This window comes from Neomonachus schauinslandi, chromosome 4, assembly GCF_002201575.2.
Source record: "Neomonachus schauinslandi chromosome 4, ASM220157v2, whole genome shotgun sequence".
NCBI classification, from domain to species: domain Eukaryota; kingdom Metazoa; phylum Chordata; class Mammalia; order Carnivora; family Phocidae; genus Neomonachus; species Neomonachus schauinslandi.
In genome coordinates this window covers 117928756-117948848 of record NC_058406.1, presented here as the reverse complement: position 1 = coordinate 117948848, position 20093 = coordinate 117928756, and positions in this window count along the sequence as shown.

Sequence of the window (20093 nt, the reverse complement as noted above, 5' to 3'; positions counted from 1 at the left end):
CCAATTGACCAATTCGTGATCCATAGCACCCATTCCTATAAAAACAATGTCCAGCTGGACCCTTTCTCACAGAGCATGTGGACATGACTCAATCATAAAAATAAGCTGGTAGTTGTCCCTGAAAATAAAGATCTAAAAGATCTGTTTGCTTAAAAAAAGAAAAAGAAATTGACTACACACATTGTTTCATAAATCCTAATTTCGTTTTATTTATATAACAATTTTTGTTAACTTTGTTATATTCATACTTCAGTTTTGTGTGAGAGGACCATTTCTGGTCATATAACTTATTAGATTCAAGGTGTAAGGACTTATGCACTAATATGGGCCCCCAATATGGTTTTGTCCCCTATAATTGGTTCAAATCTGGGACTGATCTTAGTAATCGGTCCACTATACAAGTATTCAAATTTATGGATGGACTAAAATTTGGCACCCTCAATTTGTTGCCATCTTGAACAGCATTTAGCAAACATTTATAAGGCACTGGGGTGGCTCAGTTGGTTAAGTGTCTGCCTTGGCTCAGGTCATGATCCCAGGGTCCTGGGGTGGAGTCCTGCATCCGGCTCCCTTCTCAGCGGTCAGTGGGGACTCTGCTTCTCCCTCTATTCCTGCCTCCCTGCTCACGATCTCTCCCTCTCTCAAGTTTATTGACTGATTGATTGATTGATTGATTGATTGTACCGTGTTCCATGCTATGGAAGATATAGAGCCTGAGGAGTTAAGATCAATGAGGGAGACAGGAGTCACAGACAACTGACAAGACAGTATACCTAGGGGAAAGTGTCAGTGAGGAACAGGCCTGTTGTAGCATGCAGGCAATTAACTATTGCTTTCCACTGGAGGGAAGAAAGGGATAAGCATTCTAGACAGAAGGAACAGAAAAGAGGCATGGATCAGGAAAGTTCAGGCTGTGGTTGGGAATGGTGAGTAAGCCCTTTGCTAGGGCACAGAGTATGTGCAGATGGGTACCAGGGAAAAAGACTGAATGGAAAATTAGGGTGGCTTTATTCAGAGAGAGCTGAGTCATCAAGGCTTTTGAGCATCATCAGGACTTGCTCCCAACACTGTTCCATGACTGTGTCTCTCTGGGAGAATCATGTCAGTGCTTGATGGCAGAGGCATCTTGTCTTGTTCTGACTCTTCCATGGCAGGAAAAGACTCACCTTGAAAGAAAAAGCAAAACAAAACAAAAAATTCTATCCTTGAACTGAGGTCTTTTCTGCTAACTTTCTCCCTAAATAGCAAAGCCTGTCAGAATAGGCTAGAATCTGTGTCTGAATGCCCCCTCCTAATATTTTTCTTAAAACCTTCAACTTATCACTATCAACAAATCCACTTTTACATGAGATATGTACTTATCAAAGGAAATTTAGAAAAAAGGAAATTTAGAAAATATATGTGACCAAAAATATAAAATTAAAATTCACCCATTAATCAATGCCTCAAAAATAACTGTAGCTGAAATGTTGGTACATGTTCTTCTGTTCAATGTATTATGTTTTATCTCTCTATGCACAAAATGTTTGATTTATATAGCTTATTTTATAATCTGCTTTCTTTGCTTATTAATATTACATGATCACCATTTCATATCATTAAATATTTTCTGACAACTTCAATTTTTTAGGTCGGATTTATTGAGGTATAATTTACATACAGTAGAACTTACCCTTTTTAAGTGCTTAGTTTGATGATTTTGAAAACCATATACAGTCATGTAAGCCCCACAAAACCAAGATACAGAACATTTCTGTCATCCCCAAGTTTCCTTTCCCAACCCCAGTCCCTGACAACTACAGATCTGATTTCTATTGCTATAGTTTGATCTTTTCCAGAATGTCATCTGAAATGGAATCATACAGTATGTAGCTTTTTATGTATGTGACTTCTTTCACTTACAATAAGGCCTTTGAGATTCATTTATGCTGTTGAATGCATCACAAGTTTCTATTTATTGTTGAGTAGTATTCCACTGTGTGGGTGTAGGACAGATTATTTATCCATTCACCAGTTGATGGACATTTGAGTTGTTTCTAGTTCTTGGTGATCATTCATAAAGCTTCTATAAACATTCTCCTACAGGTCTTTTTGTGAACCCACATCTTCATTCATCTTAGATAAATTCCGAGGAGTGAGATTACTGAGTCATATGGTAAGTATATGTTTAATTGTATAAGAAGTTGCCAAATTGTTTTACAAAGTAGTGCTACCATTTTGCATTCCCATCAATAATGTAGGAGAGCTCTAACTGCCCTGCATCCTCACCAGTATTAAAAAAATTTTTAGCCATTCTAGTAGGTGAGAAGTGGTGACTTTTTTTTTTTTTTAAACACATAATGTATTATTTGTTTCAGGGATACAGGTCTGTGATTCATCAGTCTTACACAATTCACAGTGCTCACCGTAGCACATACCCGCCCAAGTGTCCATCACCCAGCCACCCCATCCCTCCCACCCCCAACCACTCCAGCAACCCTCAGTTTGTTTCCCGAGATTAAGAGTCTCTTATGGTTTGTCTCCCTCTCCGGTTTCATCTGGTTTCATTTTTCCCTCCCTTCCCCTATGATTCTCTGTCTTATTTCTCATATTCCTCAAATCAGTGAGATCATATGATACTTGTCTTTCTCTGATTGACTTATTTTGCTTAGCATAATATGCTCTAGTTCCATCCACATCATTGCAAATGGCAATATTTCATTTTTTGATGGCTGCATAATATTCCAGTGTGTGTGTGTGTATGTGTGTGTGTGTGCACTCCACATCTTTTTTATCCAATCATCTGTTGATGGACATCTAGGCTCTTTCCACAGTTTGGCTACTGTGGACAATGCTGCTATAAACATTGGGGTGCAGTGAACCCCTTCAGTTCACTACATTTGTATCTTTGGGGTAAATACCAAGTAGTGCAATTGCTAGGTCGTAGGGTAGCTCTATTTTCAACTTTTTGAAGAACCACACTGTTTTCCTGAGTGGCTGCACCAGCTTGCATTCCCACCAACAGTGTAGGAGGGTTCCCCTTTCTCCACATCCCTGCCAACATCTGTCGTTTCCTGACTTGTTAATTTTAGCCATTCTGACTGGTGTGAGGTGGTATCTCATTGAGGTTTTGATTTGGATTTCCCTGATGCCGAGCGATATTGAGCACTTTTTCATGTCCCTGTTGGCCATCTGGATGTCTTCTTTGCAGAAATGTCTGTTCATGTCTTCTGCCCATTTCTTGATTGGATTCTTTGTTCTTTGGGTGTTGAGTTTGATAAATTCTTTATAGATTTTGGATACTAGCCCTTTATTTGATATATCATTTGCAAATATCTTCTCCCATTCTGTCTGTTGTCTTTCGGTTTTGTTGACTGTTTTCTTTGCTGTGCAAAAGCTTTTTATCTTGATGAAGTCCCAATAGTTCATTTTTGCCCTTGCTTCCCTTCCCTTTGGTGTTGTTTCCAGGAAGAAGCTGCTGCGGCTGAGGTCGAAGAGGTTGCTGCCTGTGTTCTCCTCAAGGATTTTGATGGATTCCTATCTCACATTTAGGTCTTTTATCCATTTTGAGTCTATTTTTGTGTGTGGTGTAAGGAAATGGTCCAGTTTCATTCTTCTGCATGTGGCTGTCCAATTTTCCCAACACCATTTGTTGAAGAGACTGTCTTTTTTCCATTGGACATTCTTTCCTGCTTTGTTGAAAATTAGTTGACCACAGAGTTGAGGGTCCATTTCTGGGCTCTCTATTCTGTTCCACTGGTCTATATGTCTGTTTTTGTGCCAGTACCATACTGTCTTGATGATTACAGTTTTGTAATAGAGCTTGAAGTCCAGAATTGTGATGCCACCAGGTTTGCTTTTCTTTTTCAACATTCCTCTGGCTATATGGGGTCTTTTCTGGTTCCATTCAAATTTTAGGATTATTTGTTCCATTTTTTTGAAAAAAGTTGGTGCTATTTTGATAGGGATTGCATTAAATATGTAGATTGCTCTAGGTAGCATAGACATTTTCACAATATTTGTTCTTCCAATCCATGAGCATGGAACGTTTTTCCATTTCTTTGTGTCTTCCTCAATTTCTTTCATGAGTATTTTATAGTTTTCTGAGTACAGATCCTTTGCCTCTTTGGTTAGATTTATTCCTAGGTATCTTATGGTTTTGGGTGCAATTGTAAATGGGATCGACTCCTTAATTTCTCTTTCTTCTGTCTTGGTGGTGGTGTATAGGAATGCCACTGACTTCTGTGCATTGATTTTATATCCTGCCACTTTACTGAATTCCTGTATGAGTTCCAGCAGTTTTGGGGTGGAGTCTTTTGGGTTTTCCACATAAAGTATCATATAGTCTGCAAAAAGTGAGAGTTTGACTTCTTCTTTGCTGAGTCGGATGCCTTTTATCTCTTTTTGTTGTCTGATTGCCGAGGCTAGGACTTCTAGTACTATGTTGAATAGCAGTGGTGATAGTGGACATCCCTGCCATGTTCCTGACCTTAGGGGGAAAGCTCTCAGCTTTTCCCCATTGAGAATGATATTTGCTGTTGGTTTTTCATAGATGGCTTTTACGATATTGAGCTATGTACCCTCTATCCCTACACTGTGAAGGGTTTTAATCAAGAAAGGATGCTGTACTTTGTCAAATGATTTTTCTGCATCTATTGAGAGGATCACATGGTTCTTGTTCTTTCTTTTATTAATGTATTGTATCACATTGATTGATTTGTGGATGTTGAACCAAGCTTGCAGCCCAGGAATAAATCCCACTTGGTCGTGGTGAATAATCCTTTTAATGTACTGTTGGATCCTATTGGCTAGTATTTTGGTAAGAATTTTTGCATCCATGTTCTTCAGGGATATTGGTCTGTAGTTCTCCTTTTTGATGGGGTCTTTGTCTGGTTTTGGGATGAAGGTAATGCTGGCCTCATAAAATGAGTTTGGAAGTTTTCCTTCCATTTGTATTTTTTGGAATAGTTTCGGAAGAATAGGTATTAATTCTTCCTTAAATGTTTGGTAGAATTCCCCTGGGAAGCCATCTTGTTTGTTGGGAGATTTTTTTGATTACTGCTTCAATTTCGTTACTGGGTATGGGTCTGTTCAGGCTTTCCATTTCTTCCTGGTTCAGTTTTGGTAGTTTATAGGTCTCTTGCAATGCATCCATTTCTTCCAGATTGTCTAATTTGCTGGCATATAGTTGCTCCTACTATGTTCTTATAATTGTTTGTATTTCTTTGGTGTTGGTTGTGATCTCTCCTCTTTCATTCATGATTTAATTTATTTGGGTCATTTTTCTTTTCTTTTTGATAAGTCTGGCCAGGGGTTTATCAATCTTATTAATTCTTTCAAAGAACCAGCTCCTAGTTTTGTTGATCTGTTCTACTGTTCTTTTGGTTTCTATTTCATTGATTTCTGCTCTGATCTTTATTATTTCTCTTCTCCTGCTGGGTTTACGCTTTATTTGCTGTTCTTTCTCCAGCTCCTTTAGGTGTAGGGTTAGGTTGTGTATTTGAGACCTTTCTTGTTTCTTGAGAAAGGCTTGTATTGCTATATACTTTCCTCTTAGGACCACCTTTGCTGCATCCCAAAGATTTTGAACAGTTGTGTTTTCATTTTCATTTGTTTCCAAGAATTTTTTAAATTTTTCTTTAATTTCCTGGTTGACCCATTCATTCTTTAGTAGGATGCTCTTTAGCCTCCATATATTTGAGTTCTTTCCGACTTTCCTCTTGTGATTGAGTTCTACTTTCAAAGCATTGTGGTCTGAAAATATGTAGGGAATGATCCCAATCTTTTGGTACCAGTTGAGACCTGATTTGTAACCTAGGATGTGATCTATTCTGGAGAATGTTCCATCGGCACTCGAGAAGAATGTGTATTCTGTTGCTTTGGGATGGAATGTTCTGACTATATCTGTGAAGCCCATCTGGTCCAGTGTGTCATTTACAGCCTTTATGTCCTTGTTGATCTTCTGCTTAGATGATCTGTCCATTTCAGTGAGGGGGGTGTTAAAGTCCCCTACTATTACTGCATTATTGTCAATGTGTTTCTTTGATTTTGTTATTAATTGGCTTGTATAACTGGCTGCTCCTATGTTAGGGGCATAGATATTTACAATTGTTACAATTCTTGTTGGATAGACCCTTTAAGTATGATGTGGTATCCTTCCTCATCTTTTATTATAGTCTTTTGTTTAAAATCTAATTTGTCTGATATAAGGATTGCCACCCCAGCTTTCTTTTGATGTCCATTTGCATGGTAAATGGTTTTCCACCCCCTTATTTTCAATCTGTAGGTGTCTTTGGGTCTAAAATGAGTCTCTTGCAGATAGCATATCGATGGGTCTTGTTTTTTTATCCAATCTGATAGCCTGTGTCTTTTGATTGGGGCATTTAGCCCATTCACATTCAGGGTAACTATTGAAAGATATGAATTTAGTGCCATTGTATTGCCTGTAAGGTGACTGTTACTGTATATGTCTGTGTTCCTTTCTGGTCTATGTTACTTTTAGGCCCTCTCTTTGCTTAAAGGACCCCTTTCAATATTTCTTGTAGCGCTGGTCTGGTGTTTGCAAATTCTTTAATTTTTATTTGTCCTAGAAGCATTTTATCTCTCCTTCTATTTTCAATGACAGCCTAACTGGATATAGTATTCTTGGCTGCATATTTTTCCTGTTTGGTGCTCTGAATGTATCATGCCAGTCCTTTCTGGCCTGCCAGATCTCTGGATAGGTCTGCTGCCAATCTAATGTTTCTACCATTGTAGGTTACAGATCTCTTGTTCCGAGCTGCTTTCAGGATTTTCTCTTTGTATCTGAGACTTGTGAGTTTTACTATTAGATGTCAGGGTGTTGACCTATTTTTATTGATGTTGAGGGAGATTCTCTGTGCCTCCTGGATTTTGATGCCTATTTCCTTTCCCAAATTAAGGAAGGTCTCTGCTATAATTTGCTCCAATATACCTTCTGCCCCTCTCTCTCTTCTTCTTCTTCTGGGATCCCAATTATTCTAATGTTGTTTCACTTTATGGTAGCACTTATCTCTCGAATTTGCCACTTGTGATCCAGTAGTTAGTTCTATTTTTCTCAGCTTATTTATTCTCCATCGTTTGGTCTTCTATATAACTAATTCTTCTGCCTCATTTATCCTAGTAGTTAGAGCCTCCATTTTTTATTGCACCTCATTAATAGTCTTTTTGATTTCAACTTGGTTAGATTTTAGTTCTTTTATTTCTCCAGAAAGGGATTCTCTAGTATCTTCTATGCTTTTTTCAAGCCCAGCTAGTATCTTTATAATCGTCATTCTGAACTCTAGTTCCAACATCTTATTAATGTCCGTACTGATTAGGTCCCTGGCAGTAGGTACTGCCTCTTGTTCTTTTTTTTGAGGTGAGTTTTTCCCTCTTGTCATTTTGTCCAGAGGAGAATAGATGCATGAGAGAACAAAATGCTAAAAGGGTTATAATGACCCCAGAAAAATATACAGTAACCAAATCAGAAGAGACCTGAAACTGGGGGGAATAGAAAGCGAAATAAAAAAAAAAAAAAAAGAATATGATCAGCCTGGCGAATAGAACAGAGCCACACACTAGATTTTGGGTGTATTTTGGTCTGTTAGAAGAAATTGCCTCCCAAAACTTTAAAGAAAGAAAAACTTATACATATACAAAAATGAGGGTAAATACAATGAAGGGATGGAATATGACTGTAAAGATGAAAATTATAAAAGATTTTAAAAAAGGAATTGATAAGCTGTTGGATGAAAAAAGAATGAAAAAAATTTTTAAAAAAGAGAATGTTATCAGGCAGGAGACTAGGAAACATCATACACTAGATTTAGGGTATATTTTGGTCTGTTAGAAGAAACTGTATCCCAAAATTTTAAAGAAAGAAAAACTTATATATATATATACAAAAAATAAGGTTAAATACAATGAAGGGATAAAATATGACTGTAAAAATGAAAATTAAAAAAGATTTTTAAAAAGGAATTGATAAGATGTTGGTTGAAAAAGGGAAGAAGAAAAACTCAACTAAAAAAATAGAAAAAAATTAAGAAAATTTTAAAAATTAACTTTGAAAGACTAAAGAATCATGGGGAAAAAGCCATGAATTCTATGTGCAGTATTTCCCTGGCACTGGAGTTCTGCCGTTCTCATTGATCGGTAAACTTGGTCTTGGCTGGCTGTTCTCGCTGATCTTCTGGGGGAGGGGCCTGTTGCCATGGTTCCCAGATGTCTTTGCCGGAGGCGGAATTGCCCTGCCCTTGCCCGGTCCGGGCTAAGTAATCTGCTCAGGTTTGCTCTTGGGAGCTTTTGTTCCCTGCACGCTTTCGGTACAGCTTGGAGGACGAGAGTGAGAATGGCAGCCTCCCAATCTCCGCCCTGGAGGAGCTGAGAACTCTGGGCCCCGCTCCTCAGTGAGCCCCCAGAGAAAAGCAGTCAGTCACTCCCGTCTCCCCAGTCTCCGGCCGCACTCCGTGCTCACCCGGCCTGTGACTGCGGTTTCTATCTGTGGCACCCGACCCCGGGTGGAGTCTCCAAACCCAGCAGATCCCTGCGGTGCACTCCCGTGCGGCTCCTCCCAGGGAAGGAAGGTGAGTCTCCCCGGATCTGCCGCTTGTTGGGTCCCTGCTGGAGGAGCAGTGGCCTGACTGTGCCACGGATCACGGTCTATGGCAACCCCGAGCTGAGAGCCCGCGCCTGGGCTCCACCTCTGCAGCCGGCTTCCCTGCTCCGTTACCTGGGAGCTCTGCCGCACTCAGGCACCCCCGGTCTTTCTGTGACCCCGAGGGTCCTGAGACCACATTGTCCCACGATGGTTCCACCCCCCGCTTAGCCACCAGAGTGACGTCCCTCAGCGGAGCACACTTTTAAAAGTTTCGATTTTGTGCTCCGTGGTTCTATCACTTGCCAGAAGCGGCCGACGGAGGCCCCTCCCCGCCATCTATCCTCCCGAATATCGCCTCAGATTCACTTCTCCGCACGTCCTACCTTCCAGAAAGTGGTCGCTTTTCTGTTGAGAGAGTTGTTGGTCTTCTTTTCTTCGATCTCCTGTTGAGTTTGTAGGTGTTCAGAATGGTTTGATCCCTATCCAGCTGAATTCCCGGGACCAGACGAAATCCAGGTCTCCTACTCCTCCGCCATCTTGCTCCTCTCTGAGAAGTGGTATCTTATTAGGGTTGTATTTTGCATTTCCTTGACCATCAGTATCTCTTCTGTGATGAAATACCCATTCAAATCATTTGGCCATTGGGGGGGTAATTGTTGGTCTTATTGAACACAAGTTTATTTTTATAACTATATGAATACATCCAGAGGAGATCTGGGTTTGGAGGAGCTTAAAGCATACAATTTGGAGAGCCCTATTTAAAGAAAAGACTATAAAATTATTCAAATAGTCATTATTTGAGGGTCCTAAAGCTTCACTTTCATTATCTTCACTGTAAATCTGACCTAGATAGGATATACTGCTTTACTCAATGCCCTGTTATTATACATTTAAATTCTTTAAAAAAAAAAAACATTGAAAACCATATTCAGATGAATACCTTTTTTTTAAAAAATATTTATTTATTTATTTGACAGAGAGAGACACAGCGAGAGAGGGAACAGAAGCAGGGGAGGGGGAGAGGGAGAAGCAGGCTTCTTGCTGAGCAGGGAGCCCGATGAGGGGCTTGATCCCAGGAACCTGGGATCATGACTGAGCTGAAGGCAGATGCTTAATGACTGAGCCACCCAGGTGCTCCTTCAGATGAATACCTTACAGCTGAATTTTGGCATAGATATATTTTCATTTCTTCCATATAATTAAAAAATTTTTTTATTTGAATTCAATTTAGTTAACATATACTGTATTACTAGTTTCAGGGATAGAATTTAGTGATTTATCAGTTGCATATAATGCCCAGTGCTCATTACAAGTGCCCTTCTTAGTGCCCATTACCCAGTTACCCCATCCCCCACCCACCTCCCTTCCAGCAACCCTCAGTTTGTTTCCTGGAGTTAAGAGTCTCATATGGTTTCTCTGTGTTTTCATCTTGTTTTATTTTTCCTTCCCTTCCCCTATGTTCATCTGTTTTGTTTCTTAAATTCCACATATGAGTGAAATCATATATTTGTCTTTTTCTGACTGATTTATTTTGCTTAGCATAGTACCGTTAGTTCCATCCAAGTTGTTGCAAATGGCAAGATTTCATTCTTTTTGATGGCTGAGTAATATTCCATTATATATATCATATACACCACATCTTCTTTATCCATTCATCTGTCAAAGGACATCTGGGCTCTTTCCACAGTTTGGCTACTGTGGACATTGCTGCTATAAACATTGGGGTGCATATTCCCCTTTGAATCATTATGTTTGTATCCTTTTTAAGATTTTATCTATTTGTCAGAGAGAGAGAGAGAGCACAAGCAGGGGGAGTGGCAGGCAGAGGGAGAAGCAGGCTCCCTGCCGAGCAAGGAGCCCGATGAGGGGCTCTATCCCAGGACTCTGGGATCATGACCTGAGCTGAAGGCAGACGCTTCACCGACTGAGCCACCCAGGTGCCCCACAGTTCTCATTTTAGTACCAAGAATCCATCTTGTGCTGATGTCAAAAGGTTTAAAGTCCTAAAAGAATTGAGAGGAAGAGTATCTCATGCTGCAAAAGCAACACAAATCTCCTTCTCCGGTCTGGATAGCGTGAAAGGAGAAGCCCCAGGTAAACAGGAGTCAGGGGGTGGTGTCAGCCAGTGGTGACGCTGCCATACACCTCATGCCACATGATCTGGCAACGGGTATAAGGCTGAGACGGGACTCCCCCTGCTTCCCACACATGCTACATGAGAACCAGGCTGCCCCATTACTGATTTTTAATCAGAAACACTGCGTTGCAGTTGGATTTTCTGAATCTATCCTGGGCTTTAGGGAAGAACCCTGCACTCAAGTTGCCTTTCACTCAACCACTATAAAAAACTCAAAAAAGAAAAAGTAGGACTCTTTTTTTAGAAATTTATTTATTTATTTATTTTAGAGAGAGAGAGAGAGAGAGTGAGTACAAGCACAAGCGGCGGGGCAGAGGGAGAAATAATCTCAAGCAGACTCCATGCTGAGCGCAGAGTCCCACACGGGGTTCGATCTCACAGCCCTGAGATCAGGACTTGAGCTGAACCACGAGTTGGATGCTTAACCAACTGCACCACCCAGGAGCCCCAGAAAAAGTAGGATTCTTAACTAATCTTGTTTTAATTCCCTTTCCTTGATGGCATAATTTCTCTGAAAGGTTAAAAAACATGTTCTTTTTGAAGCATGGATCAGAATGTTTCCCTTTCTTGCAGAGGCCTCCCATTTTAGGCTTAGATAGTACCAGAATAACACCAACAGAACAACAATGATGGCAACAGAAGGGTAGCAGGAGCTACTCTTTGGTGGACAGATAGATGCTGGTTTCCGAGCTCTGTGCTAGCCATTTGGCCCACATTGCCTCATTGAATTTCCTTGATAACCCTCTGTGATAGGTCCTCTTGTTATGTCCACTTTACAGATGGGTAAATAAGCTCAGATAGATTAAGGAACTTGTCTAAAGCCACACAGCTGGTAAGTGGCGGAGCTGAGAAATGACTCCAGGTCTGTCTGATTCCAAATTCCTCTGAACTACAGAGTCTTCTCTATTTCTGAACTGTCCTGATTTGATAGCATATACTCAAAAATTGATATTAAGGATTTTCTATTCCTTGAATTCAAACCTTTGAATTGATTGAGCAAAGTTATATGCATAGTCATGTACAATTAGAAAAGAACTTATGACAACTTGAAAATATAATCCTAGGATTTTTCTTTTTCTTTCTTTTTTAAGATTTTGTTTATTTATTTGACTGGGAGAGAGCACAAGCGGGGGGGGGGAGCAGCAGAGGGAGAGGGAGAAGCAGGCTTCCCGCCGAGCAGGGAGCCCGATGAGGGGCTTGATCCCAGGACCCTGGGACCATGACCTGAGCCCAAGGCAGACACTTAACTGACTGAACCACCCAGGTGCCTGATCCTAGGTTTTTTCCTGATTAAAAAAAACAAAAACAATACCAACCAATCAACCAACAAACCTCTGATGTTAGAAACTTTGTCCTAAACAAAAATGCATTCTGAATATTGGCGAAGCCACAGGTTTACAGATTTGTAAGTCATATAGTGAATCATTTTTCACCTCTAATGTGCAATCCATTCCCAAACACCTCATCAGAGATTCATGCATGAACTCTGAAAGTCTTAATAATTATTCACTGTATGTCTTTACCTACTCATCAGCCGAATACTTTCCCCACCTACGGTTCTTCAAATATGTTATATTTCCAGTGATAATGTTGTTCATTCCCTACTCATACAAGTTCACTTCTTCTGAGTCCTGTCTCCTACCAGCTGCTTCTATTAAAAACATTTCTTGTAAAAAAAAAAACAACATTTCTTGTGATGATCAATCTTTCACTGCTAACTGTTGTGACTCATAGGTAATGACAAGTCTGGAAAGTGAAGGAAAGACTTTTCTTATTTTTACCTTGGTGTGGCTGTTCCAACACTGACTTATGGTATCATCGCTCCCACCTTCACCCCATACCGTGAGGCTATCTGATCCTTTTCTCTTGAAATCATAAGATCTGTGAGTTACAGAAAAAGATTAAGCTCATTCTCTGTGGAAACCCTGCATTGGTTGAGGTAGAGACATTTCAGCTAAAAAGGACTTGGCTGGACACCTACACCCTAAGGTCCTGCTCTTCCTCCCCAATTTGGGGGATCATCGCTAAATACCTCCAGGTTGCAGGCTCTCTTGGCTCATCTTTATCTCCTTGAGATTGGTAGACACGCTTTCCAGACTGCTGCCATCCAGGAATGACTCAGAATTCCCACAGGACACAACCACCAAAAATTGCCCCCAGGCAGAGCCCCAGCTAGCAGTTTGGACACTCGGAGCCAAGAGGATAAAACTTTCTTCAAGTCAACTTCGTAATTTTAACTAGCCGTTCTTACTAATTAGGTGCTAACATTTATGAAATCATTATTCAATTAGTGGGGCCTGGGACAAAGCTTTGTCACCCCCCACTGCTCGTGTGTCCCTGTGCTTGCTGCCCCAGTCCCCTTTCAGGAAGAAGGGATTTGTGTCCCGGCAGCCAGCCCTCCGCTGTCAGCCCCTTCAGGATCCCCCTCAGCTGAGGAGAGCTGCCTTCCCCAAGAGCTTGCTCCATCTTAGCGTGGCATGTCTCTAGGAACTAAGGGTATGAGGGCAGGCTCTCTCAGCCCAACTTGAGACTACTCTGAAGGGCCACTTTGATTCCAGAGCTCTCCATGGCTGTGGTGGTCAGCTTGGGCTGTGGTCTGCCACCGGAGTGGGCTGCGGTCCCCCAGCTCCCAGACAGTTCCAGGTGAGAAGGCTTCTGCTAGTTACTTGCGATTTTCTGGAGAAGGGTTTGGATAAGCACAGCAGCTGGGGATGGAATGCATCGGTGGACACACCAGGCTGGTGAAGGGCTCTGGGTGGGGTGCCACACTGTCCCTGAGAGCAAACAACAGCCCCCTGGTGTCCCTAATCGACACATAGGGAGAATCTGAATAACTGTTTCTTCAAGGGTCTCTGGAGGCAAGGTAGGAACATCGGACAAGCAGAATTCAGTAAAAGCAATTCTATTAAGTGCCAAGACAGTGTGACAAAGTGTAAATCTCAGTGGAAGCCGAATCTGGCTCAGAGACATAATTTAGACTGTCTCACAAGTGGATGGACCGCTTACTCTTTAGACAAGCTTCCTGGGACATGAAATCTTATCATCTAAGCTTTAACATGAAGCGAGCTGCTGAGCGTTTGTCCCGAACTTCAATTACACATATTTAACAATGCAGACTGCAGTAAATCCACAGGCTCCGAAAATAAAGCCAAAGTACTTATTTATTCACGACTTCTACCTCATCTCCCTTGTGCCAGGCACAAGTCTCAGTGTTGTACAAATATTAATTCATTCAATTATCTTCACGAGTCTCAGTGTTGTATAAATACTAATTCATTCAATTATCTTCACAACTCTGTGGTGGATTTGATTTCTGTTCCTATTCTATAAATGAGGAAATTGAGGCACAGAGTTTAATAGCTCAAAGCACATAGTTAAGAAACGGTTTAGGCCATTTACTAAGTAAGGTAAAATCTAATTATGACTGTTAAGATGCATAATTAGGAGTAAAGACAATTAAACCTGGCATTGCCAGCTCAATTTCAAACTGATCCATCAAGACTCTGTCGAGCACTCAGAGACTTCAAGGAATGCTGGAGCCGTAGTCTGCAACCGATGGAACTGTGTCAGCTGGTTAACATTGTTTGTTCATCTCTGTGATTTTAATAATTTTTGCCTTTAATGTTATGGCCAACTCTCAGTTAAGTCACTAATGGGAGGTCATAGATAAACTGAAATTATAATTAGAGCAAATTTAGAGGAAATCTGTTTTAAGTCCCAGAGCAAAATGATAGTCTAATGAAAGTTCTAGATTTCCTTCCCCCCAAAATGCACCTAAAGATATAAAAAATTTTTTTCCATACAGTTTCAGGGAGCTCATAGATTCTTTGAACCTCTGGGATTTTCGAAAGAATCTTTAGAAATTGCACTATTAGCCCTTTTGGTGATATGAAGGTCTTCTGAGACAAGTCAGGACAGTGACATTTCCCCTCTCCAGTGGCCCCAGGAAACTTGCATGTGTGCATGGTGAACTTGAGATTTATTGAGCTGATGGGGCTCTCTGGGATCATATGTGGTATCTGGTCCCCTGAGTTTCATTCTCAGGGAGAATAGTTAATTATGTATCTGCCTATACACCCTTACTTAAGCCTCTTGGTGGCAGGGACTAAGCTTGCTTATCTTCATAGAATCCATAAGAGCTTATCAGCACCTCACAGAGTAGGTGATCAGAATGAAAACATGACATTTTAATGCAGAATTTTTGAAATGGGGGAACATCTGTGTGCATCAAAATGTGAATATGACTTTTTTTTTTAACAAGTAACATTTGGAGCAAGTATCACTGACTTTCACACTCTCATTCCACTCCTGAGCCTTGCAACATCCTCTAGGGAGCAGATACCTGTTATGTACAATTCTTGGCAAATAAAGACATTAAAAGTTAAATGCTTGATATCTACCAAAACAACCGCATCAAAATTAACAGAAAACTGTGTATTCTTCTTTATACATCGAATTGACTCATTGGCTTTAGGCACGACATGGGTTCTATTTATTTAGATGTTCCAGTTTCCATAATCATCTACCCAAGCTCAGGAAGACTTAGAACCTCCAATTTCCCACTCTGCAGGTGTAAGCTGTCTCCAGTGGTCAAGAAGTAGTTAAATAACAACACTGTGGCAGTCAGTTAAGTTTCAGCTGTAATTGGAGGAGATATTTACAAGTGTAAGATAGTATTACTACCACCGTAAATGTTTATTGAAAATGTACTATGAACCAAGTGTTTCATCATCTCACTTAGCTTTGCCAATAAGCCCCTGAGATAGGATATTTGCTTTTTGACTTTATTAGAAACTTTCAATTTTCTGAAGTGGTCATATGATTTTATACTCTCATCAACAATGTGTGAGAGTTCCAGTTTTTCCGCATCCTAGCTGACCCTTGGCATTATCAGTCTTTTTAATTTTCGCCTTTCTGGAAAGTGTGTGATAGTATCTCATGGCAGCTTTAATTTGCATTTCCCAAGACTAATGTTGTTGAGCACCTTTCTCTATGTTTATTGGTCATTCAGACATCTTCTTTTGGCAATGTCTACAGTAGGCTTTTGTACATGATCTTATTGGTTGTTTGATTTCTTTTTATGGATTTGCAGGAATTCTTTATGTATCATATCTTCTGGATATGAGTCTATATTTTTTTAAAGGTTTTATTTATTTATTTATTTGACAGAGAGCACAAGCAGGGGGAGCGGCAGGCAGAGGGAGAAGCAGGCTTCCCGCAGAGCAGGGAGCCCGACGCGGGTCTTGATCCCAGGACCCCGGGATCATGACCTGAGCCGAAGGCAGACGCTTAACTGACTGAGCCACACAGGCGCCCCTGGATATATTTATATATACGTGTATATATAAAATATTTTTTTCCCTAACTGGCTTATCATTTCGTTTTCTTAATGGCATCTTTTGATAAGATGTTTTAAATTTTGTTGAAATCCAATGTAGAACTTCATCCTTTTTTATGGGTGCATAATAAGTTCATTGTATGAATGTACCACGTTTTGTTTATTGATTCTCCAGTTGATGGAGATTTGGTTTGCGATTGCTTCTGCTTTTGGGCTACAATGAATAATACTGCTATGAACAGGTGTTAGTTTTTGTGTGAACATACATTTTCTTTTTTTTTTCAAGGTTTTATTAATTTATTTGACAGAGAGAGAAAAATCGAGAGAGGGAACACAAGCAGGGGGAGTGGGAAAGGGAGAAGCAGGCTTCCTGCTGAGCAGGGAGCCCAATGTGGGGCTTGATCCCAAGACTCTGGGATCATGACCTGAGCCAAAGGCAGATGCTTAATGACTGAGCCACCCAGGTGCCCTGAACTTACATTTTCAGTTCTCTTGGGTATATATCTAGGAATGGAACTGCTGGGTCATACTACTAACTTTAGGTTTAACTTTTTGGGGAACTGCCAAGCTAGCTGCACCATTTTAAATTCTCACCAGCAATTTCTCCACAAGCTTTGCAACACTTGTAAATATCTAATTATCTGTCATTTTGATTAGTAGACATCCTAATGGGAGTTAAGTAGTATCTCACTGTAGTCTTGATTTACATTTCCCTAATAACTAATGAAGTTGAACATTTTTTAGTATGTTTATTAGCCTCTGTATATCTTCTCTGGAGAAATGTCTATTCAGATCATTTGCCATATTTTAGTCAGATTGTCTTTTAAGAGTTCTTTTTTAAAAATTTTATTGTTATGTTAATCACCATACATTACATCATTAGTTTTTGATGTAGTGGTCCATGATTCATTGTTTGTGCATAACACCCAGTGCTCCATGCAGTACGTGCCCTCTTTAATACCCATCACCAGGCTAACCCATCCTCCCACCCCCCCCTCCCCTCTAGAACCCTCAGTTTGTTTTTCAGAGTCCATCGTCTCTCATGGTTCGTTTCTTTATACAAACCTGATACCAGTCTCTGATGAGATATATAATTTGCAAATATTTTCTCCCATGCTGGGGGCTGTCTTTTCACATTGATGAAAAGTGAAGAAGACTATCTTAGTTTGAGGTTCTTCCAGATTCTAATCCATCACAGCACCACATGTGAACATCAAAGTTTAGCTGGGGTCTCCCCATCCCAGCAGCACCCCTCCCCTGCCCCTCCCAGGTTCATCTGCATGGGGACGAGACAAACACACCCAAGAATGAAAGCTGCTCATCTCTGCTCACCTAGAAATGGTAGCCTCACTCCTGAATGGAGTTATTTTATACTTTCTTGCATGCTCAGCTCTTCAGTAGTTTTAATGAAAAAAATATGTAAGGTTTTTTTTGCTTAAAAAAATCTCATTGTTTTAGTGCGGTGGTGGCCTTTCCCCACTTTTCTTCTAGTCTTAACAGGAGCCAGAATGCAAGCCAGAGATAGATACTATATTGTTATTTCATATGTTGTGTTGTTTTTTTTTTAACTAACAGTATCTCCAAAGTCATTCTTATTTTAGTGACAAATTTAAGACTTGGACTAAATCTGTCTGATTGCAAATTCCCTGTACCTCAGTGTTAAAGTATGATGCACCCATAGAAGAAAGGATTTCTTTTTTTTTATTATTTTAATTTTAATTTAGTTAATTAACCTATAAAGTGTTATTAGGGGGTGCCTGGGTGGCTCAGCCATTAAGCGTCTGCCTTTGGCTCAGGTCATGATCCCAGCATCCTGGGATTAAGCCCCATGGCGTCAGGCTCCCTGCTCCGTGGGGAGCCTGCTTCTTCCTCTCCCACTCCCCCGCTTGTGTTCCCTCTCTCACTGTGTCTCTCTCTGTCAAATAAATAAATGAGATCTTTAAAAAAAAAAGTGTTATTAGTTTCAGAGGTACAGGTCTGTGACTCATCAGTCTTCTATAATACCCAGTACTCATTACATCACACGCCCTCCTTAATGTCCATCCCCCAGTAGCCCCATCCCCTCACCCCCACCCCTCCAGCAACCCTCAGTTTGTTTCATATGATTAAGAGTCTCTTATGGTTTGTCTCCCTCTCTGGTTTTGTCTTGTTTTATTTTTTCCTCTCTTCCCTTATGATTCTCTTTTGTATAAGAAAGGATTTCTACATACTCAGAACAGATTTGGGCTATATGCAATCTGAAAAAATCCTTTACTTCATTTCCTTAAAAAGTAGAGTATCTTAGAGCATCTCTCACATCAGCTACATAAAGTGTTTGCAGACGAGATTTGCAGATAGAGGGGCTTTATTCAGAATGCTCTTATCCAAGTGAGGTTTCGTGTTCAGCATCTGTTGCCTGGTACAACCTTGTGCAAAGATAATAGAGCCGAAATAGACCCGTGTGGAACTCAGTTGTAAATCAGAGGGTGAAAAATCAGGCTGGGAAGGAGGAAGATCTGGCTCCATCTCAGAACAGACTCTTGTGTAACCGCTCCTGGTAAAGAAATTACACCTCTTTGTCACTTGTATTTTCGATATGTGTATATATTTAAATCAATTGTTTAATAATATTTCACTCATTCATTTAGTCACTTAACAAATGGCACATTTCAAGCCTGGTATGTGCCAGTTGTTGCTAGGAGCTGGCTGATGACAGTGGATAAAACAGTCTTGGGAATGTCTTCCTGAACCTTATCATATATATGCCTCATTCATAGTGAGTTTTTCTTCTTTTCATAGTTAGACCTGGTGTTTTCTGTAGAAACCCCAACTTGCGTAGGTGCTATCTTCCTAGTCAGATTGTGAACTATTTGAGAGTAGGTATCCTATAATTTTCACCGTTGGAAGCAGAGTCTAGCACATGTACTACTCTTAGTAGGTTCTTAAGACATGTTTGTGGATGTGACTCAATCTCTGTTGGTGTGATTTAGGAGGGTCACCTAAATTGGCTACACCTGACAGTTATAGCAGGCAAACCGTAGATCATGTTTCTCATGAAATAGGTGCACTTACGGGACAGGCATGCTTATGGAATGGGTGGTTTCCCGTCATATGAGCCACCTAGGGGCACCAGCACTGCTGCATCTCCATGGGCTGTCACTTATGTCATTGTTTATGCAAATGCAATGCACAACCTGTTGGCCGTATTCTGAGAAGTACCTTATCTGAACTGCTGGTTCCTGCCCAAGCCAAATGATCTCCACTGGCCACCATTCCATTGTTACGTGGTGATGTTTGCCTTTGACTCTCTTTTTATTCCCTATGCCAACTATTCAAAACTTTCCTTATGTAACCTCCTGCCCTTCTTTTTATTCCACACTTTATCAGCAAAACACCTTGTGTATCGTGAAGAATTAGCTTTACCCAAAGAGAGGTTTGGCCTTTACCCTCAGCTACTGGAAGATGATCTGTAGGCCCTAAGAATGTCATACCTGATCGGAGTGTCTTTGTTTTCCTGGAGGCTTAGGCCACCAGAGAGTCTAATGGTATGATTTATGTTGGGGTGTTGGGCCACGGCATATCAGTTTTGTCTCTAGAGGGGACTGACTACTAAAGGTAATAGCTTGACCGCTAAGAAGCACCGGACTAAAGGTCAACCACATGAACAGTATGTGAGGGAGCCCCAGTAAAACTGAACACCAGTGGCTTGGGTGAGCTTCCCTGGCGGGCGGTACTCTGTGCATACTGTCTCAGGTGTATGCTGGTAGAGTACTTGTCCATGCGTCAATGGGAAGAGGACAGCTCAAGTTCCACGTTTGACATGTATCATGAACACAGCATGTGAAGTGTTCTGTTATAGGAAATACAGGGAACAATAGCGACTTCCTGGGCCTCTCTCTGTAGCATTTGATACTATGGGCCAGGCCCTGGTTCTTTTTTTTTCTCCTGGGTCTTCTCCTATTTTTCTATTTCTTTTCATTCCCTTTGCCTGCTCCTTTGTCTTTGCCCACATCTTAAACTTTGGTGTTTTCTAGCAGCTGAGCTCCGAACTCTTCTCTCCT